Source organism: Haemaphysalis longicornis, unplaced genomic scaffold (genome assembly GCF_048455015.1).
Source record: "Haemaphysalis longicornis isolate Haplotype H1 unplaced genomic scaffold, Haemaphysalis longicornis Haplotype H1 scaffold_10, whole genome shotgun sequence".
NCBI classification, from domain to species: Eukaryota; Metazoa; Arthropoda; class Arachnida; order Ixodida; family Ixodidae; genus Haemaphysalis; species Haemaphysalis longicornis.
In genome coordinates, this window is record NW_027526204.1 from 146,946,021 (window position 1) to 146,968,786 (window position 22,766).

Sequence of the window (22,766 nt, forward strand, 5' to 3'; positions counted from 1 at the left end):
TCTTGCAGCCCTTGGCATGAAAGATCTGGGATATGTCGAAATTCTGGGCGTAGATAACAGCTTTTTCTGCGCTACCGTCCTGACACACATGCATCCACTATGCTGCCGCCCCGTCACCGTTATCAGTTTTTATACTGTCTGATATCAAGGTAAATCTAGTAACCGTTAACCTTTAAGTCTTTCTTTTACATCACGAAAACGCAAAGAGAAGTAAGCAGAAGGTATTTTTTCTTTGAACTTCGTAGAGGCACACCAATAAGTGCCTAACTGGCTTCGCACCAAAGCGTTTGTCTTGCAATAATAAATGAAAATGAATAAGAAAAAAAACTGCGCTCTAGAACTGATCAACTAAAGGCATGTTCTATCAATACCAGCGAAAGCTTGATCGATGTACCGGAAGCTCGTACGATCGAAAGAAATTTTCTCGACCATGCTGGACGACGTTGGAAGAAGGGGGCGTCATCTGGCAGACAGCTCTGTTCTTCTAGCAGATCTTCGTAAGCATTTTCAATCGATCGATATCGGATGGATGCAATGCTTTTAGGCCATTTGTCCCTGGGAGAGAAAAAATTGCTAAGTCCTCTCAAGAATTCTATCTCTAAATTCCTGGCATTTTTCAACTGAATTGTCCGTCTTAGTATTCTAGCTTATCGAGCTTGTGTTGTTGTTTTGTTTTCGTTTTTTGGCGGAAGCGTATATTCCACTCTGGCGAATATTTTCCCCCCTCGAAGGCTATTTTGCTTATAGTTCTTTTTGTATGGATGGTCCCCTTGTGCCCTGTTTGGAAAAATGCTTCTATAAACTAGGAATCCGGTATAAGCATAAAAATCTATTGCTAGTTTTTGCCGCTTTTTGTTTGAGTGTATATACCATTACTGGAATAAAATCTGATCATTAGCCAGTACTGGTCAAAGGTTTTACTGGTTCACGCCGTTTCCTCTGTGTGAGCCTCATCCTGGAGTGTTTTATTTATCATTCGAATCTATGTTTATATATAGTTATCTACGTTGTGCACATTCCCAATTAAACTTAGTTAAGAGTGCAAAGCTAAACTGATTGTAACGTTTCAAACGATAATCCCTCATTAGTCTCTCATTTCCCTCATTTAAAACGATGGTCCCTCATTTCAAACGATAGTCCCTCATTACGACAATACAAGTTACTTCTGAACTCAATAGGCGTTTTTTTGGTACTGAACAGTTTTGTTCCGCAAGCCATGGTTTTGTCTCCACGTCCTTTCGACGCCAAAATTTATGGGCAAAGCCCCCGAAACTTACATTTACTTAAGGCAAATCTATGCAAATCATCTGATGACCCGATGTTTGTTTTATGGATAATTCTCTGTTGAAGCCGTTCTCCACAAGCAGGCGTCGTCCATTTTTGACTACAAGATGTTGGCCAAGTTAGCGGTTAGTGACAAGGTTAGAAATGTGTTAATTAGCTATTCTTAAAGCTATTCTATCATTCTCCAGTGATTTCAAATGGCCGCCAAATACTGAGGAAGCGCCCCGTGCCTTTTTTACCCTGTTCATCCCTGCATGCATTTTCAACGAACCTCTGACCTAGCTTTTTTTAGTAAATTATTTTGCAAAATTGCATGTTGTATTATAAAATCATGCAATATTTGACGAGACTATATTGTTTGGCGCACGAATGTGCAATTTATAGAGGATGGATAGTCACCATAGTTTTCTGCACAGCCGTATCTGTGCCTGTAGCCGTACCCACCAAAGCTGTTGTCCTTCGCCATTTTCGACAAACGTGCGGGGGGTCAGGCCTCCGGTGCTACATTAGCCGGAAGGTTCCATTCGGACATAGTGAAAAAAAAGGTTGTGGTTGGGGAATGGCATCGGCAAAAACACGCCCGCTACCGCATGTCACTTCGGCATCTAGCAGAAGATAGTTTGCGAATTGCATATAACTATAAAGTCCTGCTACGGCGCAGCCACAGAAAAGCAAAGGCTCAACACAAGCTCATGAACGGTGCGCCTGTATTTAGTGATTGACTGTTAACACTCTTTGAATTTTTTTTTTTACATTGAATGAGTGCGGGTCTTTCCGTGAGCAACAGGCTCCTTGTTAATGTGCAAGAAAGCTCGCGAACAATTTGAAGCTCGGAAACTTCGCAGCCTCGTCGTCATTCCTTCAAAGGCGGAAAATTTGGTTGGGCGTCAAAATGCGCCAAACAATAAATAACAGAAAAAATACCCAAGGCGATGTTCCCGCAGGCTGCAAGTGGATCGGCGAAATCATGCGAGATGCATGCATAATAAAGTCATTTCTTTTGTCAGCTGGTGTTCCGCCGCCATATTGAGTTTCGGTCTACGATCATGACATTTTTCGCGAACGCGGGTTAGGCGTTAGCTCGGAAAATTACGCCGTTATATTGAATTCCGGTCTCTGACCAAGCGGAGGCCCTCGATCCAACATTCTTTGGATTATCTTTTTAATATTGAGGGGAAGGGGGGAGGGGCGCCTATACTCGGGATTTTGCGGTAGGTGTCTTGTCTGAAGTGCCTAATTTTAAAACTCACTTGGTTTCTCAGTGAGCCCGATAGTTTTAGCCCAGTTTGTAGCGATTGTGACTTCTAAAAAAACCTTCGCAAAGATTTGCCATAAAAAGTGACGGAGGGAGCCAACGCTATCCGTCTTTTCATTCTTGTTGTCAGTCTGTCTTCCCCCTCTCACCCTAGTCCATTTCTTACGAGGATCTTCTCAGCGTCTCTCGTGGTGTCATCAAGACGACCGATTCTTTTGCAGACACAAATGCACGGCTTCGGCCATTCCACCTGCTTTTGACTTTTTTTTGCTTTGGTGAGCGCAGCTTCGATGTCGCAGGTGGACTGAAGGCAACATTTTTTTCCAATCTATGTAGCAATTAGCAATAACAACAATTTTTTCCTGGAAAACTTGAAAAGGTATCTGAACCGAAGCGCCACTGTCTATACCTGAAGTTCTGCTGCATTGATTGCATTGTTGTCCTTCCAATTGTCTACAATTTGTTTCCGGTATTTTGTGTTACTTTTCGCCTTTCAGCTGTTTTAATTTTTTGTTTTAAAATCCATGGTGTTCCTCGGTTTAACTTCCCTTTTTGTTCAACTTTTCTTGCGCAAAAGTGAACTGTGTAAAATTCTACGTGTATTTTTCCTGCTGTTAGGGTTTCATAACTTCGAAGTATTAATCAAACAAAATTTAATGAACAAAGCTGCTGCACTTGCCTAAGTCCCTTGTCCATAGTATTCACAACGGCTCTTTTTTCCTGAATTGATACAGTTTAAGTACTTAAGCTTTTCCTGTGCTGGATGTCCGCAGCTTAATCATTGCCCATCACTCGTAATCACCGTTTGATAAGAGGAAGAATTACATTGAAATTTGAAATATTTATCGCTCTACGAAATGTTACTGGGGACTAAATATAGATCTCACGTTTCCGATAAGAAATAACATTGACCTTAGTTCACACCAACGAGGTATCCAGTGTATACTTTTCTCCAGTGTTTACGCGTTCCTTTGGGAAAAAACACGCCGGGCTGATTCGCCCACACAGAGAGGAACACCGAACACGTCTTTACACGGAACCACCTACGTGCCTCAGGATTTCCCGATATTACAACGACGCCTTACCTGTATCGAACGACCCGTATCCACGTTCCACGCGCTATGGCCGGGGTTTCTGCTGAAGGTTTTATACCCGTGGTGTCATCAATATCCTCCATCACGACCGTCTTTATTTTGTTCAGATATGCCCTTACTCTTGCCGCCTACTGGGTCAGAAAACACTTCCTTTTTTATCGCCATGTTTATGCTTTCATACTTATTGTCTGAGCGATGCGATGCGCCCTGTCTAAGGGTGGTTTTTTTAAATATGGGCTTGACGGGAACTTATGAACATAGTTTCGCAATAAAGTTTTGTAAAACATGTAAAATCGAACCAAAACCACGGATGATGTTCTTGCCTCTTTCCGCAAGTTTGCTTTCTAAGACACCGCTTCGTTGGTTTCTGCCACGCATAGGTCATCGTGTGTGGTGCAAACATTTCCTACTTTGCAAAAGCTATCCCATGTAAGAAAGCTGCCCTTTTGCGACGAGCTTGAGGTTGGTGTGCAGTCCCCTTTTTAGCTTCTTTGTGTGTTTTTTCCAAAACATTCACGCTTTATCATTCGCCGCAGCGATGTTTTGGAAGAAGAAACTTCTACGCTTCGCAGGAACACTAATATTTTCTCAAAATATCTTCGGTGATGTGGTTGTCCCGTTGTCACGCATAATTAAGTTACGAGCTGTCTACTAAGGCGAAGGGGGTGTTGGAACGAAACCAATAAATTTGAGTGGAAAACCACGGAAAACCAAACACGTGGACATATACGCCAAGACCAGTAAAACAAGCAAAAGAAGAACGTGGATACATTTAAGGAGAACTGTGCTTTTCTCATGCTCTACAGGCACAAGCGCAAATCAATGCGCCCTGTTCACTTCTAGGAACACTTTATTAAGACTGAAGGTACATCGTCTGCGGTATAATCTTTATTTATCGACAAGCGCGAGCTGTCAAGACGTACAGGAATTCGGCTAAGTGACTGCCTAAATTATTTCTCTGGCGGCACGTGTGGTACCACGAATTTGTCTTCAGAAGACTGGATGCTCTCCCGGAACGCCGGCTTTGCGACCCATGACGCTCGCCAAAGCATCGTGACACACTGCTCAGCTGCTAATAGCAGGAAGATGGCCCAAATGCGCAGGTCTCAAGAGAGTTGCATGCCGTGTGTTTGTCGGCTATTTTGCAAAAATAAATGATAGATAACTAGATACTACATTTGCACAGGCAAATGTGTAAAAGTATTGTGGCAGCCAGTAAGCATTTATTTAATAACAAGCTCCAGGTAAAGCAGGTGTTCTTTTATTTCTTGGAGCTTACCCGCCGCGGTGGCTCAGTGGTTAAGGCGTTTTCCTGCTCATCACGAGGAGGCGGATTTGATTACCGGCCGTGGCTGTCGCTTTTCTGATGGAGACGAAAAGCCAAAGCGCACGTGTGTTCGAAATTGCGGCGCACATTGAAGATCCTAAAGTGGGTCGAAATTAATCCGGAGCCCTCCACTACGGCGCGCCTCATCGTCTGCGCTGCGTCGCCGCGTTAGAGCTTACAATAAATTTCATGGAGCTACCAGGCAAGCGTGCGACCTGGTGATTTATTTATTTATTTATTTATTTATTTATTTATTTATTTATTTATTTATTTATTTATTTATTTATTTATTTATTTATTTATTTATTTATATATATTTACACGAATATTCAGAACTTTAAAGCCGTACTTATGAACCCAGTGACAATTTCTAACTGTGTTTGCTAACTGTAATGGCTTCGACCCTAAACAAGAATTTGTTGTTGCCTCCTCATGTGGGTGGTTCGGGAGTAAACGAGCTAAAAGCAAAGCTTGCAAAGACGAGCCCGATAAAAGAGACTGTTCGTCTTCTCTTACTGTCGTGTTTTCCTTGCGTTTGCAGCTCGCCTGTAGCTGCAGCAGTGCTGAAAGTAACGGCGTTCCTGGAGCTAGTTCCTTTTCGGAGGAGTGGAGGAACGCCACCGTTCCATTGGAGTGTGTGGAACTGTAACGGTAACTCATTACGCTTACGAAGGAACGGCAGAGAGAACGTCGTTCCTTTTGTAAACGCTCCATCGCTACGGTTGGCCGGTTTTTGATGCCAAAGCTTTAGAGCTGAAGCTAGTACGAAAAGCCAAAGGCCGATAGTGTGTTTCCCTTCCTATACCATGGCCTAATTTTCGCTCCCTTCTGCATAACGTACTTCCTCGAAAGTAAAAGAAGAAGAATAACCATGCAGCGGGCCGCAGGCTGTCGGGCAGGTGGCGCCGGGTCAGCACGGCCATGTCGCTACGTCGCCCGCAAATGCACATGAGACAGGCGCGTCGGCGCCCCTTTGATTCATCTTCCGCCGCACTTCTTTTTTACATAAGAGAAGAACGTAAAAGCTGAGAGGCAAAGACGCGTGTGCTTCAGCCGGGCACCCATCGCGTGCCGAGTCGTGGTGGCGTAGCTAGTGGGTGCTGCCGTGCGAATAGTTCCTCCGTTCCGACGGCGAGAACCTGGAGGCCAAATTTAAAAACTATTTATTGCATGGCTAAGTGAATAGCATAAAGTTATTGGAGACAGGGCTGCGACAAAAAGTGAACACAAATTCTCACTTTGGCAGAGTAACACTGCGAAGCTCTGGTTTTGAGGCACCGATGCTCGCACTTGAAAAAATTTAAAGAGCCAACCACAACGGTCAATCTTATGCGTACGACACCACAGTGTTTTAACGGCCGTCAAACACAACATATACACATTCCTTATATACACATATAAAAATACACATCGGAGAGGGTCTTCTGAGCCGGAGGTACTGAACCAACTTATCCCTAATTACGACACGGAAGTACCCCGAAGAGCTTCGGTAAAACGGCTCTTCCACATTGCCAACGACGTGTTGACGAAAAAAAACGGGTTCGCCGGTACGACACCGACATCGAGATGCAACTCTTTCTCAGTTCAAACAAAGGACTCTTGTAAGTTCCGAAAATTTGTCCTGGACATTTCTTTCCCCACTCATACTGTAATATTGAATTATCGTTCAATTAACGCGTACGTATTCTTTCTTTAGATGCGGTTTTTGTGCAGGACATTTGAGTTCGTGCATGTGAGTTAGCTTCTTTTTGCACATCCGGAACACAGTATCATGACTGCGCATTTGAAGACCCAAGTGGAAAGCGCCATATATGTTGCACATGTTATAGACGAGGACCACAGTTGCACTTAGGCATGTCTAAGATACGTCCGCTGCTCCCTCAAAAAAGTAGTCGAGGGGCTTTTCCTTGGATTCTTTTTATCTCCAGATAATCTGTGGCCGGTGGTGTTCATATTCTTATCATATACGTAGTTCGATGTGAGCGTAACTTCTCCCAGGGTATTTCCCCTCAGTCTTATCCAACACTATATTTTAATTTAAGAATTAAATTTTACGCCAATGTAACGCCTCGTTACAATGTTCAGAATGTAACTGGAACGCGTTCCTTTCTCATTATAGGAACATGTAACGGGAACTCGTTTCAAAATTGGGAACGAACGAGTAACGAGGTTTCGTTCCTATTTTAGAGGAACGTATACAATACTGAGCTGCAGTTATCTACCGAAGCAGAACTGGTTTCTGTATATAGTTTAGTTTACATGCAAGCACAGAGTTGGCAATGATAACAAAGCTTCAAGTTGCAACTTTTTTTCTTGAAAGGGTTTTGAAAATCTACTAAAATCTCGGTACTTCGTTTCCTGAGGAACCGTTGAAAAAACAAACAACTAAAAGCAGACAGCAGCTGTTGCGCACTGCCAATATAAGTCAGGAACGTTAAAGAGCTTAGGCTTTCTGAATACTGCCCGCAAGCACACGATTGAGGACCAGCGGGATAAAAAGCTGCATTCTGTAACGTTCGTAAAAAGCGCTAATTTAATTGCTTCTAGGCGAACCACCTGCGTGTCAACAAAAAGTAATACAATGTAGGTTCAGAATTCAGTGCTTCCGCTGGTCTTTTAGGCCAGGAGAAATGAGGAAATATGTTTACATCGGCACTCACACATATGATTGATAGCTTGTTAGCTTGTTCGGCCACCATAATTTCAAACTACACACAACGGTGCCTTATATACGTCTGCGGTGTGAGACTCCGGAAGATAGCTCACGTAATTTTATTATTATGCGTCACCAAACGGCCGCACCACCTTATAGCGCGGATTTTATTGTATATCTGCAAAATTAACCCCTGTTTGTGTACGTGCACTCAGGCGCCTACTTTGTTAATTTGAGCAATCAAGTACCACCATACTTGGACCAAATACAGTTCAAGTGCTGTAATATTAGGTAGAAGTTATTTTCAGGTGAAAGCGCAGAGGGGAAATATGGGGGGTCGCTATGTAACTTACTCCTGCAAGAGTTTTTACTGTAGTTCCTGCATAACCTGGATGTCCTGCGCAATTATTCCAGCCGGTTTTAATTAGTCAAAACATTTTGCGTAAAAACTAATTTTCTTATCGTACCGCTTTTAATAACACCAGTGATTCACAATTTAGGGCAACGATTTTATTGCGTACAAGCCACTTATGAGACAAGTAAAGGCATCTACTAGTCATAGATGGAAACCAGGTTTTTACGTAAGCCCGTCTGGTCGCATGGGTCCTGGCTACAGAGAAAAGAACGCCTGGAAAAATGTTTTACTGAGTTCAAAGAGAAATCGGATTCTGAACGGGAGCCTTCATCATGATAAAACCGTTGGTACATGAATCACGATTAAGAGCAGATCGATATGCACAGCCGTAGCGCGTATATAAATATAAACGGGCGTAGACCGCCGTCCGCTAGGTTAAACGTTTCCGCAATTCTTTCATTACCAAGAATCCCAGATAGAGAAGCAGCGTCAGTTTTTCCGACTAATATTACTGTGCGGCTCTACGGTTTATCTCGTGTGTTAGGAAGAAGCATTTGCAGTTGCCGGGCGTTTCCTGGAGCCCTAGTAATGTTTGTTCTGTTACCAAATATTACTATTTGGCAATTTTCTGTTGCCAAATATTACTAAATATTACTATTTGGCAATATTGTGTTTTTCAAGCTACCGTTTTCACCTACGTTACTGCCCTTACAGCAGCCGCATGGAGGAGTATGCACCGAACCATGAAATTTGTGGCGTGGCCTCAAAAGTCTCTTCTTTCGCAATTTTTTTCTTCATTGAAACGGCATATTTTGAGTCCTTTTGCGACTATGCAGTTCCTGATTAGAAAAAAAAAGCCAATTGGGGAATAATCGCAGCTCAGAGCTCTTTCTAAAATAAGAATAGCGTGGAAAATTATGGCAAATAAACAGTCGATTATTCCAGTCAAAAATCAACAGTGATTCTGCCGGGAAGGTTAACAATTCAAATTTATTAGTAATTTGATGGCTGGGTTGCAGAGGCGCAAAATTGATGGCTTTTGTGTACGGTAAGTTTATTTACTTCGAGAGGATTTATGATGAGCAGTTGATAGTTTTGCGGTCTCATTTTGGGTACCCAATAAAGATCACATTCAACAAATCAACATCGCTTTCAGAAGTGATTTTGGCGCAAGCTATATATCTGTCCCTGCTGCGCAGTTGCCAAGGTGTTAGCATAGATTCACCATCGCATATACTCAGCGACATGCCCCCGCTCAAATTATGTTTCAAAGCATCGTGACAGTGCCGTTTTGACAGAGCATACCGCGCCCTTAAAAATAAAGGTACCCATTAGTTTCAAGTTACTTTGCTACCCCTTTCTCTATTAAGACTTCCTGTGATTCTAAATTCAATCTTTCAGAGATAAACCCGAGGTCGTTGCGCCCTCTGCCGCAAGGAAAACACGCGCTACGAACCCCCTTAAATTAAGTAGAGTAGCCTGCAAACAAAAGACGTAGATCGGGTTGCTGGCCTAGCCGACGTCCTCTGAGACAGCGCTGAAAGCTAGGGAGACGCCGTAGCTGGCCCGCATTGCACGACATCACTCGCAATGGACTCGTTGGGAATAAAAAGTAGGGCTCTAGTTTTTTTCATCTGCGTTGCTTGCAACCAACTGCGACGTAATGAAGAGAAATGGAGATTGCTCCTCTGAAATATTACGCCCCTCTGGAAAGAAATTTTTTTTCTTGTTCACAAACTGCAATGGGACGACACGTGCGCAGGTGTCAAAACTAGGTAGCGGCGTATAGCAAACAACTTATGTGTTCTTGCAATCAAAGCAGAACTCTGTCACCACCGTAAGAGCGGACTACCTTCAATCGTTGTGAAAAGCTACAATCTCCAAAAGCCTTTTTAAATCTCCTTGTTCGGGCCACGTTACTACCGAAGCGCGCGATGGTGCGATTTGAGCCCATGCAGCTCCGCTTTATCTGCCAATAGTCTTGATGAGAAGAGGTAATAATAGATCTTGTAGTTAATCTTTCTCGCCCCAGCAAGCGCCAACACAGGGTTTCATCGGAATACGAAAGAAGTTAGCAGAAATCGCCACTGTGGAAGGACGCCTGTCGTTTTAATTTGTGTACTGACAAAAGTTGATTACTGACAAACTGGCTGTCCTCGTCCGCATGCGCTATAAATTTTTATGCAATGCAACGCCAACTTGCCGAGGAATACGTACTCGCCACCAACGAAAGTTAGTATTATTTATTTTTATGTTGATTATCAACGATGATTGTAGCAGCGCCTCCAGCATTGCAAGGAGTTCTGCCTGCGTTGATGGCCCCTTCCCAGACCACCACAGTGTACACTTTACACTGATTCGTCGGCAGCTGTACATGAGCTTCGTAAAACTCTCACGTCCGACGGACGTCTGCTAGAAATCCAGAACATAGTGGACACTTACCCGTGCCGTGCGCACGTGTCATGGCACCAACGGAACCACCACTCCGCAATGCAGGCTGCAGATGCCGGAACACAGCCCGTGCGTCTGCAATATACAGCTCCTCTTGCACCTTCGTCAAACGGTATTCGCCTTGCCAGTGAAAAAGAACGTCTAAGGCGTACCGAGCGCGCTCTCATACCCCCGCGCGGTACGGCTCTCCCTGGCCGGTTGTCTCGCAGTGATGAGGTCCTGCTCAGAAGTCTTCGTCTGGGAGTCGCCCTCACGTCAGCTGTGACGAGGTCCTGGCCACCTCAATACCATGCCCCGTTCAACTCCACGTGCCCCTTTTGCCCCGCTCCTGTTGACCAGGCTACAGCAGTGCACCTGGTGTGAAGTTGCCCTGTTCAGCAAAGCCTACGCGTTGTGCACATCGCCACCTACGGCCCGCGCCCAGGACGTCCGCCAGATTTCATGGCGTGGATAAAAGGAACACATCATGGGTCCCTGCTCCGATTCCTTCGGGAATCCGGAGTGTATCTGTACCTTTAGTTTCCCCTTATGCTGAATAGAAAAGTTCCGCAATAAAGAAATTATTTTTATGTCTATTTATTACGCTTCTTTCAGTCAGAGACCCGCCTTTTACGTGCGGTGTTTAGTCTGCCCTGTTCTCAAAGACGACACAAGTTGAACAGTTCTGCTTAGCCTGAATATCTTGTATGATTTGAATTCCGAACAAACCCCTGATGGCTGCAACCATAGAAACTTCAAACAACTCCAAATGATACACTATGGAAAATGAAATGCTTTCAATGTCGGGGTTATCTTTCAGCTCGAGACGGCTGAACTTACTTAAGCAGCTTTGTTTTTGCGGAAACGTAGTTTCCGCAAAAACGCAGCTTCATGTTTCACGCATCGATTTGCGCACGCGTTTTTATCCCAATCAAAGATATTTTTTTTCTAGCCACCGTATGCCTTAAAAATGCAGCTGCGCAAAAATTTAGGTGCTGAAGTGAGAGATCTTGCTTTAGTGTACCTAAAACTTCACAAACAAGGGTCAAAAATAATGATGCCAAAAAGCGATGGTCTGTCGATATTTTAGCTTGCCATTATTCAGTCTCGGCTACAGCCTGTTTATTTTTAAATAAGTAACCAAACCAATCAGCTCACCTTTCACCCTGGCTTGAAAATTTGCTTTTCTAGGTAAATTTTCACAATTTTAAAAAATGCTGCCATGTGTTAACATCATCTCTATAAGTACTGATTTGATGAAACGTAGATCGTTCAATATAAACTTATTGGGCAATCAAAAACAGACGCGCATATGTCGCCTCTATTAAAAAGTATTGTGTCGGGAATAATTTTGCAAACTGTAACAGCCCACACAAAAAAAGTTGACGCCTGAAACTTTATTCACAATGGCATTTTCAGTTGTTTTAGGTACGGAGTACCTTAGGACAGCACAGCTTGTGTCCGCGTCCGTGCGCATAGCATTTTTCAATCGCAAAGAATTACACAGGCACCGGCAGGATTCGAGCCTGCGTCTGGTAGACCAGGCAGAGTTAGTGTCAGCCGTCTTTCCCATTGGGCTAGGGCCGTGAGTTAGTACCCGAGGGTTAAACGACTGACTCCCTCGCCTGTAACAGTGCGGCGTACCGTAGGACCTCCCAATATCCATCCGCATCCTTCCGTGCGCGCACCACCATCAAACGAAATTTGATTTGAGCCATAAGTTGCATTTCATGTACGGAATAATCAAGGGGCAACTGACGGCTCAAATCGAATGACGGTCGGTCCGCAAATCGGATAGCACTGTGGGCGCAACTTAGATGTTATTTCGAGTCCCCGTACTGCGCGCCCTCGCCATCATCCGCGGAGTGTAGATACTACCACTTTCTTAGGGCCCGCGGAGATTTTGGATCAGTGACTAAGGATTTTTCCTGCCGATACCTAATACGTGCGCTTAATTTCTGGTCCTGTAGCAGTTCTTTGTATGAAGGTACACATTTAGAACGCTTACCTTAATTTCGACGCATAGCAAACATATCCAGAAGATTTAAAATAACCTTTATTTCTCCTCTAGTGCACTTCTCGCAGACTATGTGTACACCTTCAGCTGGAAAAATACCGAATTTTTTTTGCAATGTGCCGTGAAGCTTCGATATAGATGTGCTTCCTTCCCTGTAATATTTAGGGTTTCATAAGACCAAGTAATCCCGGTGAAATCAGGAACGAAGAATTATCTATGAGGCGTCACTCAGGCAGTGAAAATGAAAGAAGTCCAACAAAACTTCAAGGTTTTCGTAGGGCAAACTCTGCGCAAAAATGACCCTGCGTGTTCTGGTGGCCCCAGTTCTCGATATTTCCGCAAGGACCACGCACATTCTAAATAATGAAGTGCTTAGTCCTTAATTTTATTCACCTACGAGGTATTCCTATTTGAAATAAATATACACCGACTTCTACAAATTGCAACTGATGAAGATATTGGTAAATCACTTTATTCCGAGTACAATTTGTGACTCAACTTGCTCAATGATTCTGCGTTTACTGAATAGTTTATGCGGTGCCTTCTTCGGCGATATTGTTGCTTTATTTGATTGTGCAACAGTAATGTTCTATTGACCGCTTTGTGGATTGTCGGGCGACGCTTTTCCCTAGAAAAAGTGTTGATTCCTGGACCGCTCGGCGCCTATCAGTCGACATAAAGTTGTATACTTCTTCTATGTCATCACTGTGTGCGTTTATTACAGAAAACTATGTAGCATATATCACGTTTCCCCCAAATTTACCGATGAATATGGCACCAAGAAATCAGTCGTGGCACTGATAGTTCCCGCTTTTGTGTGTTGCCCGTCTCTTCCTCCACCCGAAAACGAAAAGAAATTTTTTTCCGCCATTTTTTACGGGCACAACAAAGAGAAACTGTATAATAATTACGACATCTTGATATGGCTATTCTTACAACGTAAATTGCATCCAAGCGAGCAAAACACTGTCCAAGGTTTGAACTTCGGCTAGTTGGTTCCAAATATTACAAAAACAGCGCCTCTCGTATTTGTCGTGTTTCTGAATTCAGTTTGAGTTCGCGGTTGAAGACTGTTTTCTGTCATTATATGCAAAAACACATTAATATTTCGCTTCCGAATATTTCGTCAAAGCAAGACAATGAACACCACGTATAGTCTCTAGAAGCCAAACACACCTAAATGTTTTTATGTCAAAAACGTTCCCATACAACAATTATAGAAACCGAACTGAGTTCGTCTATCGAATATGTGCTAAATATTACGACGAATTCCGCTATGCATTTGTGTACGCTCATCGACTTGCGAAGGCTCCCTTCATGATGCATTGGCGAACATGTGCTACTCTTTCCTTTGAAGCCTTCGCACGCAAGCTTTATAAAAAGTCAAGCACCACTGCATATACTCAACCATAAGTTGAAAGCAGAAACCGCTCCTCCAAGCTTACTGCGGAGCACTTTAAAACTTCGGCTATTGCAGGCGACCACTTCAGTTTCCGGTCGCCACCGCCAACCATAAGGCGCGCGGATCCAGAGAACTGAAACGTATCTAAGAAGCTCAAGTAAACTCCTCTCTAACTTTCTTGGACGTGGAGTGCAGTGAACTTGCAGGAGACCGGAAGGCGCAAGATTGCGTTCCCGATCGAAATTAGATGTCGTCGGCCTAAAGCGTTTTTCTTCAAGCGGGACCAAAGCTAAAGAAATGGCTCCGAAATTTTCTGGAGTTCACTGTATAACTTAGAGAAAATCAGTAAGAGGCGCCGTGGTCACTCAGCCCGTTATGATAAGGTACGACTAGTTTTAGAATTTCTTGAAGTCAGAAGTTTATGAAGTTACAAGCACTTACGCTCCCGATGTATGTAAACTCAAACCAGAGCTACCATCAGACCTCGGAGGATTTCGAGTAAAGGCACTAAACAAAACCTGCTAGGTATACACCGGCCCGGTCAAGAACAATAGGCAAAACAGCAATCAGTGGTGGCCCGGGTAACGGATGGGTGTGAACCACAGAGCATTTGCTTTCACCCACAGGCAACAGTAAGAAAAAAACGTTAATCCTCACTGTCGCCCTCAATTGAACCAGTACATTCACAATAGGTACGGACTCACCACAGGCATGCCGCAGCTTCGTGTCCTGCTGGGTGGCACCCACAACGCGACCCCTCCTGCAAAGCAATTGAAAGGACATGAAGGTCGCTGATCTGTAACACCGGCCAACGTCTCCGTTAAAGGCAGCGAGTACCCCCATCTCAGGTCCAAGAACTCGCACTCAGGTAAAGGAGGGAACACGGGAATCGACACCCATGACGAGTCTCCAAACAGTTTCTGTTAGGGCTCTGTAGAAAGAGCCTGTCTGCGCCACATTGAAATCTCAAGGTGAGTCAGGAACTAATACACACTCGGATGCACACGCACTCGAACAGGATGCACAAGTTACTCCCGAAACAATCCGGCGCATAACGTCGATTTTGCAAACAGGCGAAGGCATTTCATATTGGAGTCCGACCACAACTCCGAACTGCTCCCTGAATCTTGTCACTTTCCGTGATCGGTAAAACAAACTACCTTCCAGATCCCTACCTCAAGATCAGCTTCTCAGGTTAGAGGGAGATCGTCAAGCCAAGGCAGAAAATAGTTTTCTGAGATAAAGAAGCACCCAATATCCTAAATGCTGAGTAGCAACCCTTCTGCCTATTTACTGTTGTCACACTGGTATTTTCAACGGATACCAAACAAAGTCGTAAATCTTGATAAGGATTTAAAGAAAACTCACGTCTAGGCTATAGTCTCGCAATGTCCGGGTGCCCCGTCAATACCGTGTCCAGGAGAAGAGGTGAAGCGAAGATAATGAATGGAGAATAGTAACTAAAGCTCAACCAGCCACAAGACAACATATGAAATAGACAAATAAATAAACCAGCAAGAGACATATTGTGGCACAGCCACTGCATGCTAAGTAGAGGACGAAAAAAAAGCCAAAAATAGAACATAATGCCACACTGCCGGAAATTTCCGCGCAAGGTCAAAGAAGGCTCCTCTCCCAATTGGCTTGTCGACAGAGGCACATCAGGACATCTCAAACACGACATGAATACGCGCCCTGCCAGCCTTTGATCAAACGGATACCGTGAACCGGCAAGCTGCCGCGGTGTAGCGTAAAGCAGGAAGGAAGATGGAAGGTTTAGAACTAGCGGCTGACGCCTCACAGCTTCGCTGGCCATTCATTGCTCTAGTCCGGATTGTTTTTCGATGTTTTTTTTTCGGCATTTAAATTGTTCAGGAGTGATAAGAAACAATTTAGCCTGGATGACAATATTTATTGCGCAATTTGGAGTAGGCCTTCTATGAAAGTGGTGGTTTGTATCTAATCTGTCAAGAAGCAAAAGTGCTCAAGACAAGAAAATTTGCAGCGTATATTATTCACGCACACAATCATGGCTCATATTTGTGCCACAGTGACGGAATGGGACAGCACATGAAGCTTTCACGGACTTACATGTTAAGATTAGGCGTAGCTAGTAGGACGAACAGTGAAAGAAACAAGTGGTTACTATTTAATCCATAACTGACGACAATGTTCACTCGTGAACAGTAAATATTTGAATTCAGAATCGTGTTATGTCGTTTTCACGCCAATAGGCACAGGGTAGAATCTATACTGCGTGCCGACACCTTGGTGTTGCGAAATAAAATTAATTTACACCTACCATCCTCTAAGTTCGAATGATTTGCCTACTATGAACATCTACTGCAACATAGCTCTCTCAGAAACTACGCTACTACTGCGTGCATAACTTTAAATAAATAAGCGTGACAGCCGTTTGCAGCTCCAGATATACAGAAAGACTACGTTTTTTGGTACGTATTGTTACATATACGAGATTCTTTATCGAACTTATGTCGTGTTGGTTTGAGTATTTGTATTTAAACGAAACTGGATAAGAGATAAGACAGACTGGAAGAATACGGGAATTCCCATATCTCTACGTTTCTAAGACTTCCTAATATAGACAGACATAAAAAGGATACCTAGAAAGCTGCCATGCGCAGAATGGTGAATATCTGTGATTTTACGTTTTATATAAAAAGCATAGTCAGCTCGCTGGTGTTGACTACATGTGTTACAGCGAGTTTGCGTTGGATTGTTGAATAAAAATAGCTATGTCATAAATTATCCAGTGTTAATAAACAAAAAACATGACGATACCCCCAGCAACAATGCAACATGGCTAAAGCCATTAACATCATTTACGCTTATTATAAACCAGAACCAGAAACCCGTGTCCGACTATAGTGCATACGGAATGCCAGTATTTTCAATTTTGTTCTGGCAAAACACTCATCATGTCATTACAGGTCCTCTAGTTTGTATAGCGATAATGTGCAGAGTTCGAAGATTGTGCTAATTGCAAACATACATCCCCAAGAGAGAGTACAGAAAACTTTCCCGCAGCTTAGTTTGGCAGCTTTTCTTCTAACTGTGAAGTTAGGAATGAGGAAGCATGAATTCCTAACGCAACTACTCGTAAGAAAGTATCGAACACCATAAAACGCAGCTAAGATATAATGTCAAGCAATCCTCTCGTAAGTTGCAATATTATAGGATGCGATGTGGCCAAAAAAATTTAAAGCAGGGTATTTAATATTACACTATACTACCAACGTTGCGCATATCCGCGATGTTGGTAGTGAGAAGTATGGTTTCATGGTTTTAGCGCTTATTTTTCGTAAGGTTCCGGGGAACTTTTCGGAGCTTGTTTCCTGTACAAAGATTTCTGGTTTATTGAGGAATATGTTCGCGAAATATATGTACAGTCAAGATTTCCTGGTATGCATTTCTTTCATTGTACGTTATCCGTCGTAATAAAGAAGGTTAATGCCCGTAAAACGTATCAGTAACGCGGAATAAACTTTACTGGTTTTAAGCGTTTAAATCACGTATTTTCAGAACTTCGTTCAAGCACGTAATTCACAAATAGATCTTTTGCTTATTACGGGCTTAGCGACGTTGACATTGTTGGTCAGGCGCTCTCTTATCTATTTATTGATATTAGCACCGAACAAAAGTAACTCATGTCCCTGCGCAATTTTTTTGCTGACGCGCGATAAACCGTAGTGTGTTGGCTCGCCCACGGCTGATCACTATCAAAACACGCTAAAGCACAATTCGCTTATACAGCAGTGAATAGACAATTACCACTGCAATCATATCCATATCCCCCAATAGGAAGGAAGTTACAAGCAGACCCGCGAATGGTTGAGTCCAAGTAGAACACTGCAGAACCTTTTTTATATGGTCGTATTTAAACACAATGAAAAGCAATATGCGGTGCAAGCCAACTTGGCTTACGAAATTACAGCACGAAGAAAGGAAATGTGAAGTGCTCTGCTTATTTTAAACAGCCTCTCTCATGTGGGCCAGGAAACCAGTCCATGTAATGTAAGGGGCTGGGAACTAATTCTTTTTTACTTTTTTGGCACAGCAACACTGAAAAATTGTTCGTTTTAATTAAGTATCAAGGAGAGGAAATTCCACGGCTGCCTTTCTTTCAGATGCCTTGGTTCTAAAATAAAATCGCAACCTTATATGGGCGCTGTAAGAAGCGAAACTCTGTTTTCCGCGTGCTAGACTCTACAGCACACTTTTTAACTGGGAGATTTGCCGGCTGTTTTGCGGTAATATACTTGTCTTGAACCAGAGGGGTGCTTTACGGCGCCAATAGTAACGTTCAAACAACATGGTTCACCTCCTCGTTGTCCAATATACGAAGTTGTGCGCATCTTCTAAAGGCTGCCTGCTCTCTTACGCGCTACACAAAATCGTAGAGCCGAGTGAGCCTGGAGCAGTTATTCCCGGAATGCCGAATTACGCAGCCAGCAGGTAGCACTCAGCCGAAAGCAGCCGAGGACATCCGAGAAGAATCTCTCGAGCAGGCGAGTCCGGAAAGGGTATTCTCGCACTCATTGCGTTTTATAAGACCAGAAAACGGTTGTGGCGTAATCCACTCGTCTTCCGCACGTGTACCCGCTGTGATGTCGCGTGAGCGAATGAAAAGAAGATATAAAAAGTCGAGAGTTCTTCATAAAGCCCTGCACCAGTTTCAATCTATCAGGAAAGCCAGAACCGGATCAATTCTCGCTTGCGTTAAGTGTTCGCCTTGATCATTCAACCATGCATCACTTCCAAGTGGACATGAATTTACGGTATTTTCTTGAATCTGTTTTAGCCATGTGTTTCAAACCGCATTTCATTAAAAATTTTGTTGGGACATAAACCTTAGGCCTCCCCCCCCCCCAAAAAAATAAAACAAACAAATCGGTAGCACGCCGCAGATTTTTTTTTTTTTAACGTCTTGATCGCCATTTTTTGGTGAGCACTGCCTACTTTCACTGAGATCTTTATTTTTGGGCTATGTTTCTCTAAACTATAATGCGAATTCTTGTTCTGCGGCCAACTGTACACAGCGGAAGAAACGCCCTCCAAACTTGTGTTTATTGTTTTTGTCCGTTCCTAGATAGCCAAGATCTGCTGGCTACTTTGCGCAAAGAAATATTTGTATAACCGCCGACGCACACTTTAACAAACTTTTGTGAAGGAATAGGTCAATTTATGCAGTTTTTAGTCATTTTTGTTGAACTTTAGGGCTATTTAGCAGTAAAAATTACGGTAAAAAGAAGAAGCATATAAGCGTTATGCAGCGTTTGAGAAGTGCCGAACAGAAGCCGAAGTGATCTTTTCGAAAAGCTGAATTCGACGTCGTTTAAGTTCCAGACTTGTGATGAGGAGTTTATTCATAAAAGAAGCGTATATTCATGAGAGGTCTGTGTTAACCTTGAGCTAGATAGCACAGAAATGAGAGAGCGATTACCATTTATTTTTGTGAGAAAATAGGCCGTGATTAACTGCAGGGGTAGGACGGGCTATGGTAAAACACAGGCAACTAAGTGTACAATTCGCCCCCTTGCATTGGCCAGCAAATACGTGACTGTAGCGTAAAGACAGTTTTGAAGAATACCATGATGATGATGGCGATGATGATCTCCCCTATATTGATAATGTTGTTCTTGGAGTGCTGTTATTTCGAAGTATTGTGAAAATGCTAGATAACAGGATATCAAATGTAAGGAATTGCTTGATCACCCATTAACGCAAAGTTTACAGCCAGGTAACCGCTGTTGTGACCGCCAAGCACCTTAGTGTCTCTAAACACCAAAGTTTTGCATAATTTATCAGGCGGTGTGACAAGAGGAGGTCAATAGACTTCTGAACATCTCGTACTCTGTATAGGTGATTACCCTTAACCAGCAGCCGCTTGTTTTCGCGTCGTCAATAGAATATTATACAGCGACCCTTAGGGTGCTCAGTTGGAAACTCAGCAACTGTTTTCCATCTATCCTCCTGGGTTATGAGCGTCTCATCACGTTATCGCAAATCGAAGCACAACTCGGTCTATAGCAAGCAAAAGGCAAGCACAAAATAACTCCTCGATTTGGAAGTGAAAAAAATGTCAAGTATACTGTGTATCCTTACGAAGCGTCAGGGAAAGCAAAATGCCGAGCTGCGGCGACTTTTTTCTATCCTTGCTTGGGCCGTGAACAGGTCACCAGACTGGCGCCACAACGAGCTTTTGTGGTGATGTGTATACGGGCGACGACGGTGCCAGTTTGTCAAAAAAGATGTATCGACAGGGAATGTTTTCCGCTTTTCGTTTGACCTCGGCTCCCATGAAAGATTGTGAGAGCCGCTCTTCTTTAGTAATTTCTGTTGCTTTGAGGCAACGCTACCATAGAGTCTCCGGCCTTCTGTTAGGTGATTAATATTTCCACCGCGTGTCCTACGGGTATAGGTATAGGAAGGTACAGGTCTTACTTCCTGATAGGTACATTTTTTATAAAAACCCGTTCATCTGTGAAGCAGTTAAATCATGTCTCAGTTAAGTGCGTACATTAGCCCAAATGATAGGTTAAAGAGATTGCTCACCTGTGTTTCTTTTCTCCAAATTTGTACTCACCGGTATCTCCGCAGTTCTTAATATTTGGAGACATTTTTCTAGCCTAGAACGTCTCAAACTTGGTCACATATTGCATAGTTGTTTCATGGATATTTTTTAAAGCATATGCTTTTGACGAGGGGGAAAGGCGAAAATATGAATTGTGATTTCTTTCGTAGCGTACTTGTTTGCTTGGGCGAAGAGATTGGTGTTAATTTGGTAATAGGAATTATTGATTGATTGTAGGGTTTAACGCGCCGACGCAACGCAGGCGATCGGGCGCGCCGTAGTGGAGGGCTCCTGATTAATTTTGACCACCTGGGGATCTTTAACGTGCGCCGAAATCTCGTACACACGGGCGTTTTTGCTTTTCGCCTCCATCAGAAAAGCGGCCGCCGCGGCCGGGAATCGAACCCGCGACCTTGTGCTCAGCAGCGCAACGCCTTAGCCACTGAGCCACCGCGGCGAGTGGTAATAGGAATTAGCAATGCGTCATAACAACAATGAAAGACGCAGTAGGCATGAATATACCTTCCGCTTACAGCAATTTTATTATTTAGAAGAGTGGTTCTGAGTACTTCCTTGCTGAACAACTATAAAAGAGGCAAATCGTTACTCTGCGCCAGGTGGCGATATTCACCATACGTAACAATCAATGGTGAACGTTCCGCCAGATCATTCAGCTGCTTTTTTCAAAGACAGGGAGCTGGCAGGCTTGATCACTGCACTTGTGTACCCGAAGCTCTTCCTTCAAAGCTGGAGCACTCCCTCACCTGCTTATACGGGAAGCTGATTACTATTCGCGGCATTTCAGAGTAGAATTCGTGATAGGAGCGGTCGCTTGTCCTGAGCATCATTTTCTCTTGTTTGTTCTAGCTCCCAGAGGAGGTGAGTCATTCTTAGAGACGAGTGATTAGTAATGATGTTCCTGAGTACTCTGTTACATGCCTGTGCGCTGCGCGGACGTATGTAAGGCAAACGGCGTAGCAGTGGCACATTGTTCCACACAGTTTGGGCTAGAAGCGTTTGGCAGACATTCGCTACATCAGGAGCAGAGCCCCCACACATCAAACGCTAAACTGTAGAATAAACAGGTTTTCTAATGGAGACCAAAAATAAAAATTCATTTTTCTGTGTCCGGATATATATTTACAAAGTTCGGACCTAGTTTAAAGTTCTAACGAAGCGTCCAAATCGGGTGAAGCATCTGGGTACATCGAAGCGCATACGGTGTCGTAATGGTCTTGCATGTACATGATTAACAAGGAAATCACTGTTCGAGAAATGAGCACAAATCACTGTAAAAATAAGTTGTCAAAGGCGTCTAAACGAAAAGAACGAGTATTGCTGTATATTGAATAAGAGTACCAAATCTTCATGTATATTAATTTATGTTAACACTAACACAGCGATAGGGGGGAGGCTTCCACGAACAATAGCTAAAAAACCCTGCCGTAACCGACATGTATTAAGTAAAACTATCCTGGCCAATCCCCCAAGTGCGAATGCGCCACAAACTGCGCAGGAGGCCGCCTGGTTCTTGCTGCGGCAGGAAACTAAACATCCCCCTCGCGAGGGGCTCGATCAAATGCAGAGCATTTCCGGGGGCGCATGACGTTAAGTAGTTTGCGTTACATTAATGTTGCTGCACTTGTTGCTGTTGGTTGTTGTTTTGTAAATAAATGAAGAGACGTAATTACGCGGTCACGTGACATCATTTATTAGCAGGTGGGTATGACATCATTTATTAGCAGGTGGGTATGATTATTGCGGCGCAGTGGGAAGAGCACCATGTACCTCGCGTTCCGCCCACGGGTAGTGAATGCGTTTATCAGCAGCTTCTTAACGTAGTTTGAATGAGTCAAGGATATAAGGCGCGTTCGTAGCCCTCCATTCTGTGTCGGCTTTGTGGCGCAGTGGGTAGAGCACCATGTACCTTGCGTTCCGCCCGCAGGGTCGTGGGATCGAAACGAGGCGCCGGTAAGTATTATTTTTTTATATATAGTGTAGGGGGAGGGACGCGGACGACGATGGACAACTAGAACGGGTGACATCATGAGTTAAAGAAATGCTCTGCATTTAAAACGCACGTATGTTCGACATTTCGACGCACATTAAACATCCGCAGGTGGTCAATAAGAATCCAGAGCCGTCCACTAGAGTGCGCCTCATCGCCTGCGTAGCATCGGCGCGTTATACCCTTTATTCAATCAATCAATCAATCAATCAATCAATCAATCAATCAATCAATCAATCAATCAATCAATCAATCAATCAATCAATCAATCAATTGTTGAATAACCCAAAGTCACAGAAAAATGGATGTTACAGTTGCGTACCCGCATTCAGAGCGGTAATATTCT

General features: G+C 43.6%; 1 long non-coding RNA gene across 1 annotated transcript in view; it reads right to left on the bottom strand.

Moving 5' to 3' along the window:
• Positions 1-22,766, bottom strand: part of LOC144159598 (uncharacterized) — a 699,997-nt gene that overhangs the window by 194,514 nt on the left and 482,717 nt on the right. The window contains exons 2-3 of the long non-coding RNA XR_013320334.1: positions 14,522-14,577; positions 10,411-10,494 (exon numbers count right to left, since the gene is read on the bottom strand). This is a non-coding gene — a long non-coding RNA (uncharacterized LOC144159598). The remainder of the gene's footprint in view (positions 1-10,410; positions 10,495-14,521; positions 14,578-22,766) is intronic.